Source organism: Nerophis ophidion, linkage group LG19 (genome assembly GCF_033978795.1).
Source record: "Nerophis ophidion isolate RoL-2023_Sa linkage group LG19, RoL_Noph_v1.0, whole genome shotgun sequence".
Classification (NCBI taxonomy): Eukaryota; Metazoa; Chordata; class Actinopteri; order Syngnathiformes; family Syngnathidae; genus Nerophis; species Nerophis ophidion.
In genome coordinates, this window is record NC_084629.1 from 12,750,486 (window position 1) to 12,770,699 (window position 20,214).

Here is a 20,214-nt window from a genome sequence, read left to right on the forward strand (position 1 = left end):
ATGTAAATAATAACAATAATTATAATTTGTTTCTTCATTGTGGAGAAATTTTTAGGATCATGGTTGCAGCTTTGCGACGTGACCCCGATATACAGCAATGAGTGAAAACAATATTCTTTAATAATAATAAAAAGAGTGCACTCACAAAGTAGTGAGAATAGAAGACTAGGAGTAGTAAAAAAAAAAGAAAAAAATGAAGGCAAGAGCAACAAAAAAGGTCATAAGACACAGGACTTATTTTATTGGATATTAGACATATTGTCAAGCATACGCTGTCTGGAGTCTGCCGGACTAAATAGGAGACTGATTGGCAACCAAGCTCAGGTGTGAGCTATCAGGTAGCAGGTGTGGACGCCTGTGCACAGAAAGAGAAAGTCAATTTACACAATAAGGACACAGGACAAGGACTAAAATACCACACGGAGGGATATAACAAATATACCGGTAAGTCCAAAACTGTCATGAGGGCATGACAGCATTAGTGTTGAACGAGTTTTGTCCCGATACCAATATTTTGGTACCAGTACCAAAATTATTTTAATACTATTCGGTACTTTTTTAAATAAAGGGGACCACAAAAAGGAGCATTATTGGTTTTATTTTAGCAAAAAATCTTACAGTACATTAAACATTGGTTTCTTATTGCAGTTAAGTCATTAAATCAGGGGTTTCAAACACGCGGCCTGCGAGACGTTATTTTGCGGCTTAATATGAAAGTCTAATGTTAGTGCGGGCCGCAAATTTTATATGAATGGTGCTTGACCGTGTTGTGTTATGTGGCTCCAAAATGGCTCTTTCAACGTTCTGGGTTGCCTACCCCTGCATTAGTGGAAAAGCGGCAAATGAGTGGAAGCGACAGAGATGTTTCCATGGAGACGAGGGTTTTCTTACGTGCCCGCGAAACCTGTCCGTCAGTAATAGCAGTCCCTGATAACCTGGACCAATTCAAACCGTTATTTGCAGAGATGTCCGATGATATCGGTCATACCAAAGACTATAAAAAAATAAATGGGACTTATTACCTCCCTGCTTGGCACTCAGCATCAAAGGTTGGAATTGGGGGTTGAATCAGCAAAAATGATTCCCAGGCGTGGCCACCGCTGCTGCTCACTGCTCCCCTCACCTCCCAGGGGGTGATCAAGGTTGATGGGTCAAATGCAGAGGATAATTTCACTACACCTAGTGTGTGTGTGACTATCATTGGTACTCTAACTCTAACTTAGACCCTTGAAAAAAGTTACCATGGACATGAGTAGAAATAAAATTATTTTTACGTGTTCAAAGGTATCATTTAGAAATGTAAAAAGTGCAAAAACATATCTTGTAATCTTCTAGCTCGGTCGCTAGCTTACATTCCACGAGTAAACTTTTTGCGCACCTGTTCACGTCAGCGTGGTGACTACTTCACTCAGGGCACTGTGGGGGGAAACGCCTTCAAAATAAAAGCGCAAAGTGTTGTAATCTTCCAAACCTCCCATTTAATGTCAATTTATGTGATTTTTTTTTTTAATACCACGGAGGACTGTAGTAAGACATAACAAAAAGTCTGAAGTTGTTTTTATTTTGAAGTTATTATGGCATGATATTACAAATGGAATATAATTCTCCTTCATGCTGCCCCTGAGCTAAAATGAGTTTGACACCCCTGATCTATACATAGTGCAATCATTAGTGTGCAATATCTAATATTTACTGCTAATTTTTAGTATTTAATTCTGTTTTACTATGTATTTAAGTTAAAACCTCCACTCCATCCATATAATTTCCCTATTGTGGGATGAATAAAAGTATATCCATCACTTACACTATATTGCCAAAAGTATTTGGCCACCCAGCCAAATGATCAGAATCTGGTGTCCTAATCACTTGGCCCGGCCACAGGTGTATAAAATGAAGCACTTAGGCATGGAGACTGTTTCTACAAATATGTGTGAAAGAATGGGCCGCTCTCAGTGATTTCCAGCGTGGAACTGTCATAGGATGCCACCTGTGCAACAAAACCAGTCGTGAAATGTCCTTGCTCCTAAATATTCCAAAGTCAACTTTATTATAAGAAAATGGAAGAGTTTGGGAACAACAGCAACTCAGCCACTATAGGCCAAGTAAACTGACAGAGAGGGGTCAGCGGATGCTGAAGTGGATAGTGCAAAGACTTTCTGCCCAGTCAGTTGCTACAGAGCTCCAAACGTCATGTGACCTTCCAATTAGCCCACGTACAGTACGCAGAAAGCTTCATGGAAGGGGTTTGCATGGCCGAGCAGCTGCACCTAAGCCATACATCACCAAGTCCAATGCAAAGCGTTGGATGCAGTGATGTAAAGCACGTCGCCACTGGACTCTAGAGCAGTGGAGATGCCTTCTTTTGAGTGATGAATCACGCCTTTCCATCTGGCAATCTGATGTACGAGTCTGGGTTTGAAGGTTGCCAGGAGAAGGCTACATTCCAGACTGCATTGTGCCAAGTGTGAAATTTTGATGGAGGAGCTATTATGCTGTGGGGTTGTTTTTAAGGAGTTGGGCTTGGCCCCTTAGTTCCAGTGAAAGGAACTTTGAATGCTCCAGGATCCCAAAAAATGTTTGACGATTCCACGCTCCCAACCTTGTGGGAACAGTTTGGAGTGGGCCTCTTCCTCTTCCAACATGACTGTGCACCAGTGCAAAAAGCAAGGTCCATAAAGACATGGATGACAGAGTCTGGTGTGGATGAACTTAACTGGCCTGCACAGAGTCCTGACCGCTCGACATCCATTGCTTTCGGTCCCCTAGAGGAGGGGGGGTTGCCCACATCTGAGGTCCTCTCCAAGGTTTCTCATAGTCAGCATTGTCACTGGCGTCCCACTGGATGTGAATTCTCCCTGCCCACTGGGTGTGAGTTTTCCTTGCCCTTTTGTGGGTTCTTCCGAGGATGTTGTAGTCGTAATGATTTGTGCAGTCCTTTGAGACATTTGTGATTTGGGGCTATATAAATAAACATTGATTGATTGATTGATTGACCTGAACCCGATAGAACACCTTTGGGATGAATTAGAATGGAGCCTGAGAACCAGGCCTTCTCGACCAACATTAGCGTGTGACCTCATCAATGCGCTTTTGGAAAAATGGTCCATAATTCCTATAAACACACTCCTCAACATTGTGGACAGCCTTCCCAGAAGAGTTGAAGCTGTAATAGCTGCAAAAGGTGGACCAACATCATATTGAACCCTATGTGTTCGGAATGGGATGGCACTTCAAGTTCATATGTGAGTCAAGGCAGGTGGCCAAATATTTGTGGTAATTAAGTGTATGTCAAAAGCAAAATGGATCCATGTATGATTATCTTGGTGAGGCCAAAAGAGTGACAATACTTCACAGGAGGCACAGCAGCTTAAAAGGCCTACTGAAACCCACTACTACCGACCACGCAGTCTGATAGTTTATATATCAATGATGAAATATTAACATTGCAACACATGCAAATACGGCCGGTTTAGTTTACTAAATTCCATCCATCCATTTTGTACCGCTTATTCCCTTTCGGGGTCGCGGGGGGCGCTGGCGCCTATCTCAGCTACAATCATTTTAAATTTCGCACGGAAGTATCATGCTAAAACGTCGCGGTATGATGATGCGTGCGAGTGACGTCACGCATTGTAAAGGACATTTTGGTCCAGCACCATTCACAGCTGTAAGTCATCACTTTTCATCGCATAAGTCCACATAATTATGGATATCTGTGTTGCTGAATCTTTTCCAATTTGTTCAATTAATAATGGAGACGTCAAAGAAAAAAGATGTAGGTGGGAAGCGGTGTATTGCGGCCGCCTTTAGCAACACAAACACAGCCGGTGTTTCCTTCTTTCCTTGTTTACAGTCCCGAAAGATGGCGGTGAAGCTTTACTATGGAACAGAGCAGTCAAGCGAACATGGTTCCCTACCACATGCCAACCGGCAGGTTTTGGTGAGAAAAAGGTGGTAATAAGTCGGCTCTTACCGTAGACATGAGCGGAGAGCTTGCGTCGTTCCTCCTGCACCTGTCCTCGACCGTCGGATGCTTCCACCGTGGAGGAGAGAAAAAAAAAAATCTCGGCTTGACCGACTGCTTTCGCCTTGTCGAGAAATGTGGCTTCCCTTGGAGACACTGGCAGTCACCACATCCGGGGCCACACATCTCCGACTTTCAGGTTGTACAGGTACGACCATATAATATCACTAAAACACTAGTAACACAATAAGCAGATAAGGGATTTTCCAGAATTATCCTGGTAAATTTGTCTAATAACATCTGAATCACTCTGCTGTCTAGTTTTTTTTTGTTGTTTTTTTTTTTAGTCCTTCACTCTCACTTTCCTCATCCACGAATCTTTCATCCTTGCTCAAATTAATAAAACATGGCTTCCCTTGGAGACACTGGCAGTCACCACACCCGTGGCCACACCTCTCCGACTTTCAGGTTGTACAGGTACGTCCATATAATCTCACTAAAACACTAGTAAAACAATAAGCAGATAAGGGATCTTCCAGAATTGTCCTAGTAAATGTGTCTAAAAGAGAAGAAAACTAATTGAAAAATGTGCCAGTTATAGTTATATCAAAAGGTTAAAGGCCTACTGAAATGAGATGTTCTTATTTAAACAGGGATAGCAGGTCCATTCTATGTGTCATACTAGATCATTTTGCGATATTGCCATATTTTTGCTGAAAGGATTTAGTAGAGAACATTGTCGACAAAGTTCGCAACTTCTGGTCGCTAATAAATAAAAACCTTGCCTGTCCTGGAAGTACCAAACAATGTGCGCGTGACGTCACTGGTGTGAGGGCTCCTCACATCCTCACATTGTTTATAATGTGAGCCACCAGCAGTAAGAGCAATTCGGACCGAGAAAGCGACAATTTCCCCATTAATTTGAGCGAGGATGAAAGATTTGTGGATGAGGATATTGATAGTGAAGGACTAGAAAAAAAATTTAAAAATAAAATAAAATAAAAAGTGACGGCTCCGGGCGGCGGCAGTGTGAGCGTTTCAGATGTAATTAGACACATTTACTAGGACAATTCTGGAAGATCTCTTATCTGCTTATTGTTTTAATAGTGTTTTAGTGAGATTGTAAAGACATACCTCAAAGTCGGATGGCTGTGGTGAACACGCCAGCGTCTCAGAGAGAAGCCGAGGAGCCAAACTCACAGCTGCCTTTTTTGACAGGTACTGCAGGAGGACGCATTATCCACTGATGTCTCCGGTAAGATATATATCACAATTTTCCCATCCAAAAACATGCTGGTTGACGTAGAGAAACATGTTCGCTTGACTGCTCTGTGTTAAAGCTTCACAACAAACAAAGAAACACCGGCTGTGTCTCGGTGCTAAAGGCAGCTGCAATCCATCGCTTTCCACCAACAGCATTGTTCTTTATAGTCTCCATTATTAATTGAACACATTGCAAAAGATCCAGCACCACAGATGTCCAAATTACTGTGTAATTATGCGATGAAAAGAGATTACTTTTAGCCGTAAGTGGTGCTGAGCTAGTATGTCCCTTCCGACCAATAACGTCACAAACACGCGTCATCATTCCGCGACGTTTTCAACAAGAAACTCCGTGGGAAATTTAAAATTGTAATTTAGTAAACTAAACCGGCCGTATTGGCATGTGTTGCAATGTTAAGATTTCATCATTGATATATAAACTATCAGACTCCGTGGTCGGTAGTAGTGGGTTTCAGTAGCCCTTTAAATCCATAATGGGCCTGTCTTTGAAAAAGATTAGGGAATAAATCCGGTCTTCAGCAGCTTGATGAAAATGAAGAAAAGTGCGCATATCAAAGCTGCACTCACGTCATGCGGTAGACATACTGTACACGCTGGTCACTCATCTCATGGGTTTTTAAACTGGACACTTTCCTTCCATTAGCACCTGAGAAGAAGCCAATTAACACGTGTGTGTGTGTGTGTGTGTGTGTGTGTGTGTGTGTGTGTGTGTGTGTGTGTGTGTGTGTGTGTGTGTGTGTGTGTGTGTGTGTGTGCACTAGGCCCATAGGAAAGGTGTCATTCTGTGTGTGTGTGTGTGTGTGTGTGTGTGTGTGTGTGTGTGTGTGTGTGTGTGTGTGTGTGTGTGTGTGTGTGTGTGTGTGTGTGTGTGTGTGTGTGTGTGTGTGCGTGTGTGTGTGTGTGCTTTGAAGACAGCAAGGTAGTGCCAAGGCAACAATGTGACAGGCAGATGGAGGGAGAGGGGAAGCGAAGGAGAGAGTTAGCGTGTGCTGTGAATGCAAATAGTCGGCCATCGCAGGAACTGTAAGCAGACATGACTCATCCACTATCGATGTGTGTGCGTGCGTGTGTGCGTGCGTGTGTCTGTGTGTGTATGTGTGTGTGTATACGCCATTGAAACTTCCGCTGATTGAATCGTCCTATGTATCGCCATTAGGCTCAAACGTCATTTTTACTGTCAAGTGCTCGTTTTTTTCTGTTAAGGTTTCCAAAGAAATGACATTAATAGCGATCAAAATGTTATTGCAAGACACGCTGGCATGCGTGTGCTCCAGAAGTTGTATAATCGTTTGAATTATGCCAATTATGCTAAACCTGCTCGTCGCCCTGCAGAGATTCTTTGCTCCACAACAGCCATGTTTTTTCTGCCATTTATTTTTTCCAACGTTGTACTTTGTAGAACACAAGGCATTATGATGTATGGGTTTTAATAACAGTGCCACCCTGTAGTGTGATGGCCAGAAAAATAACAACACAGGCCACGCAGTAGGGGTGCAAGTTTTTACACATTTTCATCAATTTTGTTGAGATTTTTAGTTAATTTAGAAGGGCTGTCAAACAATTGAACAATGTAATTGTGATTAATCGCATTGTTCTTAGTTAACTCCAAATTAATCGTGATTAATCACAGATATGTATGATTTTTCATCATTGATAAGTGTACCCTAGACAGAACCTTTTTGGGGAGCTATCACAGCTGTAATCTGTGATATTTCTACCTGAATAAATGCTTCTAATGTTCTGTACATTACCGTATTTTCTGATGTATAACGCGCACTTAATTTTATTTTTTATCAAAAATGTACAGTGCTCTTCTTACGGGGGGGGTCACAGCTTGTTGCGAGGTTCGTTCCCCCGGGTTGCAAACAGACCACTCCGGACAAGAGTTGCAGGTAGGAACATGATTTATTCCTCGAAAATCAAAGACGCACCAAAAACACAAAAAACAAGACAAAGGGAAAATGTGTCATCGCACTGGATGCTAGGGCTACTATTTAGCATAGACTAACAGGAGCATGAAGCAAACAAAGAAGCCAGGACGAGTGTGGCAAAAGAGGTGAATAAACAGCTCTTTGACTTGTGGTCGACAACAGGTGAGCGTGCCGACCACTAACCGGAGGCGGGTGAACCCAATTAATCCCCATGGAAACTAAAACAAACCCAGAGGTGCACAAACAGGAACTAAGGGAGTCCAAAACAGAAAATTACAAAACATGATCCGGGCTTCGGATCATGACAAGTGAAACTTATAACCCGGTGCACCCAATGTAAGGAATAAGTTTGGTTGAGCTTACCCACCTCGAAACAATTTTATTTGGTACACGGTGTAATGATAAGTGTGACCAGTAGATGGCAGTCAAACATAAGAGATAAGTATAGACGGCACTATGATTGCAATATGTCTGAAGTAAACAACACCAACATTTTAAATGTTCCATGGAAAGTAGAGATGTCCGATAAATGCTTTAAAATGTAATATCGGAAAATATTGGCATTAATTTAAAAAAGTATAATGACTTTTTTAAACGCTGCTGTGTACACTGAGGTAGGGAGAAGTACAGAGCGCCAATAAACCTTAAAGGCTCTGACTGGGCATACCGGCCCAGTTGCATAACATCTGCGGCTCTTCACACACCCACAAGTGAATGCAAGCATACTTGGTCAACAGCCATACTGTCGGGTGGGTCATATAAAAAACTTTAACACTGTTACAAATATGCGCCACACTATGAACCCACACCAAACAAGAATGACAAACACATTTCGGGAGAACATCCGCACCGTATCACAACATAAACACAACGGAAAAAATATCCAGATACCCTTGCAGCAATAACTCTTCCGGGACGCTACAATATACACCCCCGCTACCCCCTACCCCACCCTAACCCCACCCACCTCAACCTCCTCATGTTCTCTCAAGGAGAGCATGTCCCAAGTTCCAAGCTGCTTTTTTGAGGCATGTTAAAAAAAAATAATGCACTTTGTGACTTCAATAAGAAATATGGCAGTTTTTTCCATTACTTGAGTTGATTTATTTTGGAAAACCTTGTTACATTGTTTAATGCATCCAGCGGAGCATCACAACAAAATTAGGCATAGTAATGTGTTAATTCCACGACTGTATATATCGGTACCGGTTGATATCGGTATCGGTAATTATGAGTTGGACAATATCGGGATATCGGCAAAAAGATTTAATGTCATGCTCAGGATTGATTTGACACAGACACACACAAACACACACACTCTCTCTCTCTCTCTTTTATTAACAAAGTGGTCTTTTGAACAGACACAACAAATACATTCAGGAATTACCGGACAAAAACATTTATCGGCCTTCCTAGAAAACCCATACTTTCCATTAAAGACGAGAATAGATGTATTTTGATGCCGTCAACAGTAACTCCAACCCCAACCTTCTCATTCATGCACACACTGTGCTTTCTTTTCATAAGAGTGGACCACCAAGGATGCATAGCTTTTGTGGAAACATCTTAAATGTTGCTGTTATATGAACATTTTTGATTGCTAAAACAAAGGAAGACATGAAACTGCAACAGGAAAACACCAACAAAACAGGAAAAGCCACCAAAACAGGAGCGCAAGACAAGAACCAAAATACTACGCAAAGGAAAACACCAAAAAACTTCAAATAAGTCACGTCGTGTTGTGACATGTCATGATCTGTGGTCTGGATTATGTTTTTGTTATTTCTTGTTAGTTTTGGACTCTTTTAGTTCCTGTTTACGCTCCCTTGTTTAGTTACCATGGCGACTCATTAGTTTCACCTGCCACTGGTGTTCGGACATGCACCTGCTCTGATTATGAGACTATTATTTAAGCCTGTTTTTGCCAGTGAGTCGGCCTGGCGACATTTGATCTGTTCATGCCATAGTTCCATGCTCTTTTCTTGCCACAGATCAATTGATTATTAAATATGTTCCTACCTGCTACCCTTGTCCGGAGAAGTCCGTTTGCATCCTGGAAGAACAAACCTCGTAGTAAGCTGCAAAAACCCCGTCATGACATGACAGGTCGTGACAGTACACCTACTTTGAGACAAGAGCTATAGTGATGCATGGTCGGTTATGGTTTAATGCAGGCCTGGGCAATTATTTTGACTCGAGGGCCACATTTAGAGAAAAAAATGTGTCTGGGGACTGGGATATCTATTTTTTTTAACACTAATACACAACCTCACAATACTGTCTGATTGAATGCTAAAAACGTTGACAGACCGCCTTAAAAAATATAATGGAATTTTACATGTTTCTATGAAGGATAAAACACTGAATATTGACAGAATATGAACGTCACACCCCCTTTTTAATCGACCCATTTTACAATCAAGTGAAAAGCGAGAAAAATGCAACAAACAGTGAATTATGATTGCGAAGGGTACAAAATAAACCTACCTACAATCTGATATATCTGATACATCACTACGCTTTAGAACTTTCTTGTCAAAATTTCCTTCCACGTCTGTGGAAACGCTCCCCACCCACACTGCTTGGTGCCTCGTCTGAGCTGCTGTGACTTACAATACCATAGTAACTAATTAGATGAACATAGTAACTAATTAGATGACCACAGTAACTAATTAGGTTACCAAAGTAACTGGTATATCATCCATAAGCGCAGATTCCAACCATTGAAATACTGTGTTCAAGTTAGTTTGTTAGTTCAAGACTTACGGTCATTAGAAAATATGAGTGCACATCATGATGGCAGATACACTTTCCATCTTAAAGATACAAAAAACATTTTTGGGGAATGTCCGGCGGGCCAGATTGAAAAGCTCAACGGACTGCATGTCGCCCCCAGGTCTGGTTTAAAGTTGTCATGTGTTTGTGATCATATTTTATTTAGTTATGTTCTGTTTTGTTTTTGACTCCATTAGTTCCTGATCTTGCGCACTCTTGTTTGTTTTGTCACCAAGACTACTCAGGCTGCGAATCTTTGGGTGTCCTACGATTCGATTCAATATGGATTCTTGGGATCGCGATTCGATTATATATCGATTGTTTCGATTCAACGCGATTCTCGGTTCAAAAACGATATTTTTCCGATTCAAAACTATTCTGTATTCATTCAATACATAATTGTGTGGGGTGCAGTGCCGATAGATACAGGACGCATCATAGCAGGTTTGACTCTGATTTATTCTTTCAACAAATACTTTGTGTGGCCAGTCGGTCGCGCCAATTTCTGACTCGCTGGCTCTTCCTGCTAGTCGCGGCGCACCTATCGGTGCTCGGTGGCTGCGTCTGCTGCGGGGGCTCATCTTGCTCGGGGTCTCTCTCGTCGCGCTCGTGGTCGTCGTTCGCCGTGGTCTTCTCGCCTACTTCTGCCTCGAGTGTTCCTCCTTGACCCCTTTTATGCTGCAGCAGAAGATGATGAGATTGAGAGCAGTTGTGTAGTTTACGCACCTGACTCGGCTGGCTGCATGCTCCGCCTTCTCGCCGCCATCTTGGGCCGCACCACCGTTTGTCCGAGCCTGCTGTCGGCTCGTCGGCTCCGTCTCTCCACAATAATATTTCAGCAGGATCTACCCACACCCTTAATGACTACCGATTAGTTTTCACCTGTCATGTCACGCACCTGGTTCATTTGGACTCATGCACCAGTTAATCACCACAGCATATAAGCCTGTAGTTGCCAGGCAGTCAGCCTGGCGACATCACCTTCTACTCACCCTCTATCACCTCCTACACACCCTGTAGCAGCTTCTTTGTCGTTCCAATAAGTTTCGAAAAAATAAAAATAAAGATTTGCAGAGTAGCCTTGAGGAGTAGGTTTTATGACGCACTAAATTCCTAAAAAGCACTCGCAGAGATACTTCCAGATTCAAAATGTTGATCATTTATTTTCACAAACAAAAAATATTCACCGTGGTTGACTTTCTATATAATACAAATAAACTTATTTAGTGGTAAACAAACAATATCACTCCTCACTCCTTCAATATGACAGACAGACAAAGGCAGCGCCCAGCTGTGCTGTCCTCCTAATTATAGGAGGAGGAAGTTGCCCACCAGGAGGAGCGTGAGCAGCTGAAAAAAATCAATCAATTATAATTCATCTAAAACATCCAATAAATAATCAACATCTTCATTGGCATTATTGAATTAGATTGTCAAAACAATAAATAAATAAATAATATAGATAGGCTCCAACACACCCATGTTATCCATGCCGATGATCCATGTTCCTTTCTTGTTCCAAGTAAGTTTTTCGTTATTCATGCCACAGTGCAAGTTTTTGTTTTATGTCCATAGTTTTGCCTTACTGCAAGTTTTTGTTTTTAGAGCCAAGTTGTTGTACCTCCTCTGTGAGCACTTTTCATTTGTACCTTTTTTGAGTTATTAATTAAAAGATGTCCTTACCTTCACGTCGTGTCCTATCCAGTCGCTTCGCACCTCGGGAAAACAATCCACACCATAGTCCTAGTCTTGACAAAAGTCATATCCAACAATTGCGACAACAACTTTTTACTGTCTACTGAGTTTCATTTTTTACTGATTTCTGTTGGTGGTGTGCCTCTGCATTTTTTCAATGAAAAAAATGCACCTCAGCTCAAAAAAGGTTGAAAAACCTCTCTATGGGCTTTTGAATGGACACAGCTGCTAAACCACACTAAACAATGAACATTATAATGATCAGGCATGGTGGCCATAATTATCTGGCCCCCCTTAATCGTTGTGGCCCAAACAACCACACAGTGTTTTCCATGCCGATGATCCATGTTCCTTTCTTGTTCCAAGTAAGTTTTTCGTTATTCATGCCATGGTGCAAGTTTTTGTTTTTTGTCCATAGTTTTGCCTTAGTGCAAGTTTTTGTTTTTAGAGCCAAGTTTTTTTACCTCCTCTGTGAGCACTTTTCGTTTGTACCTTTTTTGAGTTATTAATTAAAAGATGTCCTTACCTTCACGTCGTCTCCTATCCAGTCGCTTCGCACCTCGGGAAAACAATCCACACCATAGTCCTAGTCTTGACAAAAGTCATATCCAACAATTGCGACAACAACTTTTTACTGTTTACTGAGTTTAATTTTTTACTGATTTCTGTTGGTGGTGTGCCTCTGCATTTTTTTAATGAAAAAAATACACCTCAGCTCAAAAAAGGTTGAAAAACCTCTCTATGGGCTTTTGAATGGACACAGCTGCTAAACCACACTAAACAATGAACATTATAATGATCAGGCATGGTGGCCATAATTATCTGGCCCCCCTTAATCGTTGTGGCCCAAACAACCACACAGTGTTTATGCCAGGGGCCGGCCCTGACTACAGCACACAATGGATTCTCAACTTGAAGAGAAACCGCCCCCATGAAAAATAACCAAAAAAAAACAGAGCGGGGTCCATGCCGCTGATTGCTGAGAAGCACTCCCACTGCTTGCTCAGTCGGTCAGTGAAATCAAGAGGGATTAGAGCAATGATCTAGATACCATCATGCAGTTCAATCAGCCACCCACCCGGCACCAACCCCTCGCTCCGCCTTGTGGGGGTTTTTAGTCTCCGAATTGATCGGCTCACCTCATTTCCATTCCAGGAATTCCTTAGCGGCAAATCGACGCGGCTCGCTATCTCAATGCCTGTTCTCATACCCTCGGTCCCGCACATGGTTACCCTATACAACCCCTCCCCACCACCACCACCACAGTGTATATACAGTGCATCTGGAAAGTATTCACAGAGCTTCCCATTTTGTTATGCCACAGCCTTATTCCAAAATGGAAAATAATCATATTGTCATGATCCATGGTACGGATCATGTTTTTTGTATTTTTTGTTAGTTTTGGACTCCTTTAGTTCCTGTTTGTTTTGGTTGCCATGGTTATTCATTGTGTTCACCTGTCTGATTAGTGATCGCCCGCTCACCTGCTTCCCGAGCACTAATCAGAGGCAGTATTTAAGCTTGTCTTTGCCAGTCAGTCGGCCTGGCGTCATTGTTCGATTTATGCCGTGTCGACGTAAGTGTTATTGGTTTCATGCCACAGTTTCATGTAATTCCATGCCATAGATCATGCTAATTGTTTAGCTTTTATGTTTCCTACGGTAAGTTTTTTTTTTTTTGTTCATTAGCTTTTCATGTGATCGGCACGCATTTCTTCTGTTTGGTTCCTGTCTTGTCTGATGTGTAGGATTAGTTGGTAATTAAACATGTTCCTACCCTCCAAAGTTGTCCGGAAAGGTCTGGTTGCATCCTGGAAGAACAATCGCCGCAGCAAGCTGCAACCTGTCATGACACATATTTGTCCTCAAAATTAAATAGGCAGTACCCCATTATGACAATTCAAACAAAAGCTTCATTTGTTTTGCAAATTCATAAAAATAAAAATAAAAATGCAATAAAAAAAAAATCACATGTGCATAAGTATTCACAGCCATTGCTTAATACTTTGTTGATGCACCTTTGGCAGCAAATACAGCTTCAAGTCTTTTCAATACAATGCCACAATTGTATTATGTTTATGGACTTAGGAAAATGTCCCTGGACACATGAGGACTTTGAATATGACCAATGTATGATCCTGTAACCACTGGGTATCGGATTGATACCCACATTTGTGGTATCCAAAACTAATGTAAAGTTTTCAAACAAGAGAAGAATAAGTGATTATTACATTTTAACAAAAGTGTATATAGAACATGTTGAAAGAGAAAGTAAGCAGATAGTAACAGCAAATGAACAAGTAGATTAATAATTCATTTTCTACCATTTGTCCTAATAATGTTGACAAAATAAGAGAATGGAAATTGACACAATATGTTACTGCATATGTCAGCAGACTAAATTAGGAGCCTTTATTTACTTACTAGTGGCTCCTCAGTGGCCTTGTGGTAGGTCGTGAGTTCAAACCCCGCCCGAGTCATGCCAAAGACTATAAAAATGGGACCCATTACCTCCCTGCTGGACACTCAGCATCAAGGGTTGTAATTGGGGGTTAAATCGCCAAAAATCATTCCCGGGCGCGGCCACGGCTGCTGCTCACTGCTCCCCTGACGTCCCAGGGGGTGAACAAGGGTGTGGGTCAAATTTCACCACAACTAGTGTGCGTGTGACGATTACGGTACTTTAACTTTAACTAAAACACAAGTTGTTTTGTATGTTCAATATTTTATTTAAGGACAAACTTGCAATAATGAACATATGTTTAATGCACCGTAAGATATTGTTGTCAAAATAATGAATTTTTTTGTGGTCCCCTTTATTTACAAAAGTACTGAAAAGTACCAAAATATTGGTATCGGGAGGTCCTTTGGCCTCAGTCTGGACCTTCTCTCCAGGGCCCAGGCTTAGACCGATTTTTTTCATTTTATTTTAATCTTGTATTTTTTTTCTTCCCATTCCCCCCCACTTGTTTACCTGTATCTCACCTTTTTTGTAAGGGGCGCCGGAAGCCGGCAGACCCGTCAGCGATCCTGTTCTGTCTCCCTGTAATGTTTGTCTGATCTTGAATGGGATTGTGCTAAATGTTCCTGAAGGAACTCTCCTGAAGGATTAAATAAAGTACTATGTAATCTAATCTAACACTACACTGTTTACAGCAGGGGTGTCAAACGCAAATGCAGAGTGGGCCAAAATTCTAAACTGAACAAAGCCGCGGGCCAAAGTTGAACAACTTAACCTTTTAATAGGGACCCAAACAAGTTTTGCATTGACTATTGAACAAGCAAGGCTTATATAACTTTATAGTGACATGCAAAATCGAGTTTTCTTGGTAGCGGGGGTATATATTTTAGCGTCCCGGAAGAGTTAGTGCTGCAAGGGGTTCTGGGTATTTGTTCTGTTGTGTTTATGTTGTGTCACGGTGCGGATGATCTCCCGAAATGTGGTTGTCATTCTTGTTTGGTGTGGGTTCACAGTTTGTATGGAGGAAAAGCGGACGTGACGACAGGTTGTAGAGGATGCTAAAAGCAGTACCTTTTAAGGCACGCCCCCAATATTGTTGTCCGGGTGGAAATTCGGGAGAATGGTGGCCCCGGGAGATCCGCGGGGGGCACTGAAATTCGTGATTCTCCTGGAAAGATCGGGAGGGTTGGCAAGTATGAGAATTAGCGTTGAATGCGCTGACACGCCGGCACCGCCACTGTATTATACCGGCGGGCCAGCTCTAATGTTATTTTATTATTGCCTCAAGGGCCAAATGAAATTACACGGCGGGCCAAATTTGGCCCGCGGGCCAGAGTTTGACACCCATGGTTTACAGTATATAACTTTGCAGTGGTTCAAAGGAAACATAGTCGTCAGTTTTGGAAACATCCGAGAGGAGAGGACAGCAGAGCTGCAGGTCCTTCATCCTCATCATGGCAACTTCAGAAATTGCACAACACTGAAAATGAAGTTGGCGCATTTGTCTTCACCGTCTCTTGCCTCGACGTCGCATCACTGATGACCAGGTACCGCGTCCTGATGCTGCACATACAAGGGAGCGGAGATGACCAGACACATTCTTGTACATCTTCAAGCTGAAAGAAAGAGTCAATCGGTTTATGTTTGTGTCACTTGTTGCAGTTGACCGGCAGTGTAGTGGTGCACACGGCTGACTCCTCACAGCCAGCTTGGGATTGATTCTCGTTCAGCGACTGTAGATGTGTTTGTCTATGAAGGATTGACTTGTGCACAGTTGCTCCTGCTTCCCAGCAACCCTGAACAATCTGACACTTTTTCGGCATAACCCCAACTCAACAGACCTTTTGTCCATCCATTCATCCATCTTCTTCCGCTTATCCGAGGTCGGGTCGCGGGGGCAGCAGCCTAAGCAGGGAAGCCCAGACTTTCCTCTCCCCAACCATTTCGTTCAGCTCTTCCCGGGGGATCCTAAGCATTCCCAGGCCAGCCGGGAGACATAGTCTTCCCAACGTGTCCTGGGTCTTCCCCGTGGCTTCCCTAGGGAGATGTTCTAATTTGTTGTAATTTTTTCTTTCTTCCTAATACAGCAAAACATCTGAAGTCGAATGCCATTGAGGTTAAACAGTCCACAATTCAACCAATATTTGTTGTGGCAAACGAGCCCCACGTTCACACTTGAGACCCAAATCTTTTTATTCAGAATCAGAATCAGAAATAGTTTATTAATCCCTGAGGGGAAATTGAGATTTTCAGCACAATCCCATTCAAGAGCAGACAAACATTACAGGGAGACAGAACAGAATCGCTGACGGGTCTGCTAACTTCCGGCCCCCCTTACAAAAAATGCTGAGAAACAGGTAAACCTGGGCCCCTGGAGAGGGGGTCCAGACTGAGGCCAAAGGGAAAAAATTACTCATTGCCCTCATAGCACTAGCCCACACCTTTGCCGCCACCTGAACAGTTTTTTCTCTTCGGCCAACAGACACATTAACAATAACAAGATCTGATAGCTCAGTTACTGCTACGGCTCAGACTCTTGCCTACGCTGTACATCCATCTGTGCACTCCAGTGAGAGCACCGCGGGCCACGGTTTACGGGCGTTCCCTCTCCGCTGCGGGCGCAACTCCGCACGGCTGCAATCAATTGGAAATCAGCACACCTGGGATGAACAAGCTGCCTTTTTAAGACCGCACAACCCGCCATATATAGTCTTCTGTTCCTTTCGCTTTCCGTGTTTTCTCCTGTGATTCCCTGTTGTTCCCATTGCCTCCCCGACAGCCCTTTTGGGTTCTCGACGTTCCGCTTGGACGCGTTTCTCTCGACGCCTCTCGCTCGCCTTGGATCATCCGCCTGCCCCCACGGACTTCCGTGTTCCTTCGCTTTCGTTCAACATTTACGGTAACACTCAACAGCTAATCTACACACATAGTCTTGCACCATACGCACTCTTGGATTTTGTCACGTTCCATTTCCTTGGTTAGTTTAATTATTATTGTTTGTTTATTATATATAGTATATATTTAATAAATACTTGGAAATACACACTCTCCGGTGTCTGATGCCGTCACCTCCCCTCAGTCCTTAGTTACATCTCATTTTATTACTTATTTTTTTGTTATGTGTTTTATGTAAATTTTTACATTTTCAGAATGTACTTGTTCTTTTTTTAAACAAAGAAAACAATCTGAATTTGTCTTTATTTTTAAGTTATTGTGCCGTGATTTCACCAGTCCGGCCCACTTGGGAGTAGAAAATGATGATGTTTGTTAATCAAATGGATCTCAATCACTTACCTGCAGTACAAAACATCAAATAGACTTTATATATTGTATATTCTGAACTGCTCTATTTGGACTGATCATACCTCTGCTGCCCACCATTTTATCCTATAAACTGGACTTATGGTAAATGAGTTTTATCTAAAGGATATGCTTGTTCCTGTTTACAGCATTTGCATCCATCTATGAGCAGACTTGGTAACACCAGCTTTAGCCTGAGTGTAAACAGCAGACGGACGGATTTACATGAACTCCAGGACTGAGACTGAGACTCCACACTCCTGCAGGGAGATCTGAAATGCAGCCAAGAAGCTTTTTCAATGTTAACCAAGAGGCTGTCCTTCACTGATACAAATATGCTAGTATTGATTCTAAAATCTTTTGTCATGTGACCGCACTCCATGGCCACAACAGTCAAGGTGAACCATTTATTTACTGTGCTTCTACTCAAAAACACTGTTTTCTGACGTGGACACTTGGACATATTTGTTTCAAAATGTGGAACTCCGACCGAATAAATATAGACAACAAACAAATGATGATGTCATAACACAACCTTTGTGGCGTGAAAAAAGTCTGAAAAGACAGGGTCTTTCTCAAAGGGAATCCATGCTTTTCTTCCGGTCACTCAGACACACACACACACACAGACTCACACGTCACGGGGGAAGCATTTACGTTACGGAAATGCTGATGGAACAAGTAGTGCCACGACGATCTATCCCCAGGTGAGTCAGAGCTTTTATTCCCGTCACTCACACACAGATGCAAATGCGCACACACAGAGACACAATCACACAAACACACACAACACGCTCACACATCTCGGGAGAAGCACTTACGATACAGAAATGCTGATGGAACAAGTAACGCCACAACGACCTCTCCCCAGGTGATTCGGAGCTTTTCTTCCAGTCACTCACACACAGATGCAAATGCGCACACACAGAGACACACACACACACACGCTCACACATCTCGGGAGAAGAAGTCATGATACAAAAATGCTGATGGAACAAGTAACGCCACAACGATCTCTCCCCAGGTGATTCGGAGCTTTTCTTCCAATCACTCACACACAGATGCAAATGCGCACACACAGAGACACACACACACACACACATCTCGGGAGAAGAAGTCACGATACAAAAATGCTGATGGAACAAGTAGCGCCACAAAGATCTCTCCCCAGGTGAATCAGAGCTTTTCTTCCCGTCACTCACACACAGATGCAAATGCGCACACACAGAGACACACACACACACATCTCGGGAGAAGCAGTTAAGATACAGAAATGCTGATGGAACAAGTAACCCCACAACGATCTCTCCCCAGGTGAGTCAGAGCTTTTCTTCCCGTCACTCACACACAGATGCAAATGCGCACACACAGAGACACACACACACACACACACATACAAAACACGCTCACACATCTCGGGGGAAGCAGTAACGTTACAGAAATGCTGATGGAACGAGTAGCGCCCCGACAATCTCTCCCCAGGTGAGTCAGAGCTTTTTTTCCCGTCACTCACACACAGATGCAAATGCGCACACACAGACGCACACACACACACACACACACACACACACACACATCTCGGGAGAAGCAGCTACAATACAGGAATGCTGATGGAACAAGTAACGCCACAACGATCTCTCCCTAGGTGATTTGGAGCTTTTCTTCCAGTCACTCACACACAGATGCAAATGCGCACACACAGAGACACACACACACACACACGCTCACACATCTCGGGAGAAGAAGTCACGATCCAAAAATGCTGATGGAACAAGTAGCGCTACAATGATCTCTCCCCAGGTGAGTCAGAGCTTTTCTTCCTGTCACTCACACACAGATGCAAATGCGCACACAAACAGACACACACACACACACACACGCTCACACGTCTCGGGAGAAGCAGTTACGATACAGAAATGCTGATGGAACAAATAACGCCACAACGATCTCTCCCCAGGTGAGTCAGAGCTTTTCTTCCCGTCACTCACACACGGATGCAAATGCGCACACACACACACACACACACACACACTCACGCATCTCGGGAGAAGCAGTTACGATACAGAAATGCTGATGGAACAAGTAACGCTACAATGATCTCTCCCCTGGTGAGTCAGAGCTTTTCTTCCTGTCACTCACACACAGATGCAAATGCGCGCACAAACAGACACACACACACACACATACACACACACGCTCACATGTCTCGGGAGAAGCAGTTACGATACAGAAATGCTGATGGAATAAGTAACGCTACAACGATCTCTCCCCAGGTGAGTCAGAGCTTTTCTTCCTGTCACTCACACACAGATGCAAATGCACGCACAAACAGACACACACACACACACACACACCACACACACACACACACACACACACACACACATACACACACACACGCTCACATGTCTCGGGAGAAGCAGTTACGATACAGAAATGCTGATGGAACAAGTAACGCTACAACGATCTCTCCCCAGGTGAGTCAGAGCTTTTCTTCCTGTCACTCACACACAGATGCAAATGCACGCACAAACAGACACACACACAGACACACCACACACACACACACACACACACACACACACATACACACACACACACATGCTCACATGTCTCGGGAGAAGCAGTCACGATACAGAAATGCCGATGGAACAAGTAGCGCCACAACGATCTCTCCCCGGGTGAGTCAAAATGTTTTATTCCTGTCACTCACACACAGATGTAAATGCGCGCACACAGAGTCACAAACACACACACATTCACACACAGAGCATCTCTAATAGAGAGAACTGCTTCGAGGAACAG

At 43.0% G+C, this 20,214-nt stretch overlaps 1 long non-coding RNA gene across 1 annotated transcript; it reads left to right on the forward strand.

The window, feature by feature from the left end:
• The first annotated feature begins 331 nt into the window (after positions 1–331).
• On the forward strand, positions 332–17,863 carry LOC133537745 (uncharacterized). The gene is made up of 3 exons (XR_009802820.1): positions 332–444; positions 5,072–5,219; positions 17,559–17,863. It is a non-coding gene; the product is annotated as an uncharacterized LOC133537745 (long non-coding RNA).
• The last annotated feature ends 2,351 nt before the right edge of the window (positions 17,864–20,214 follow it).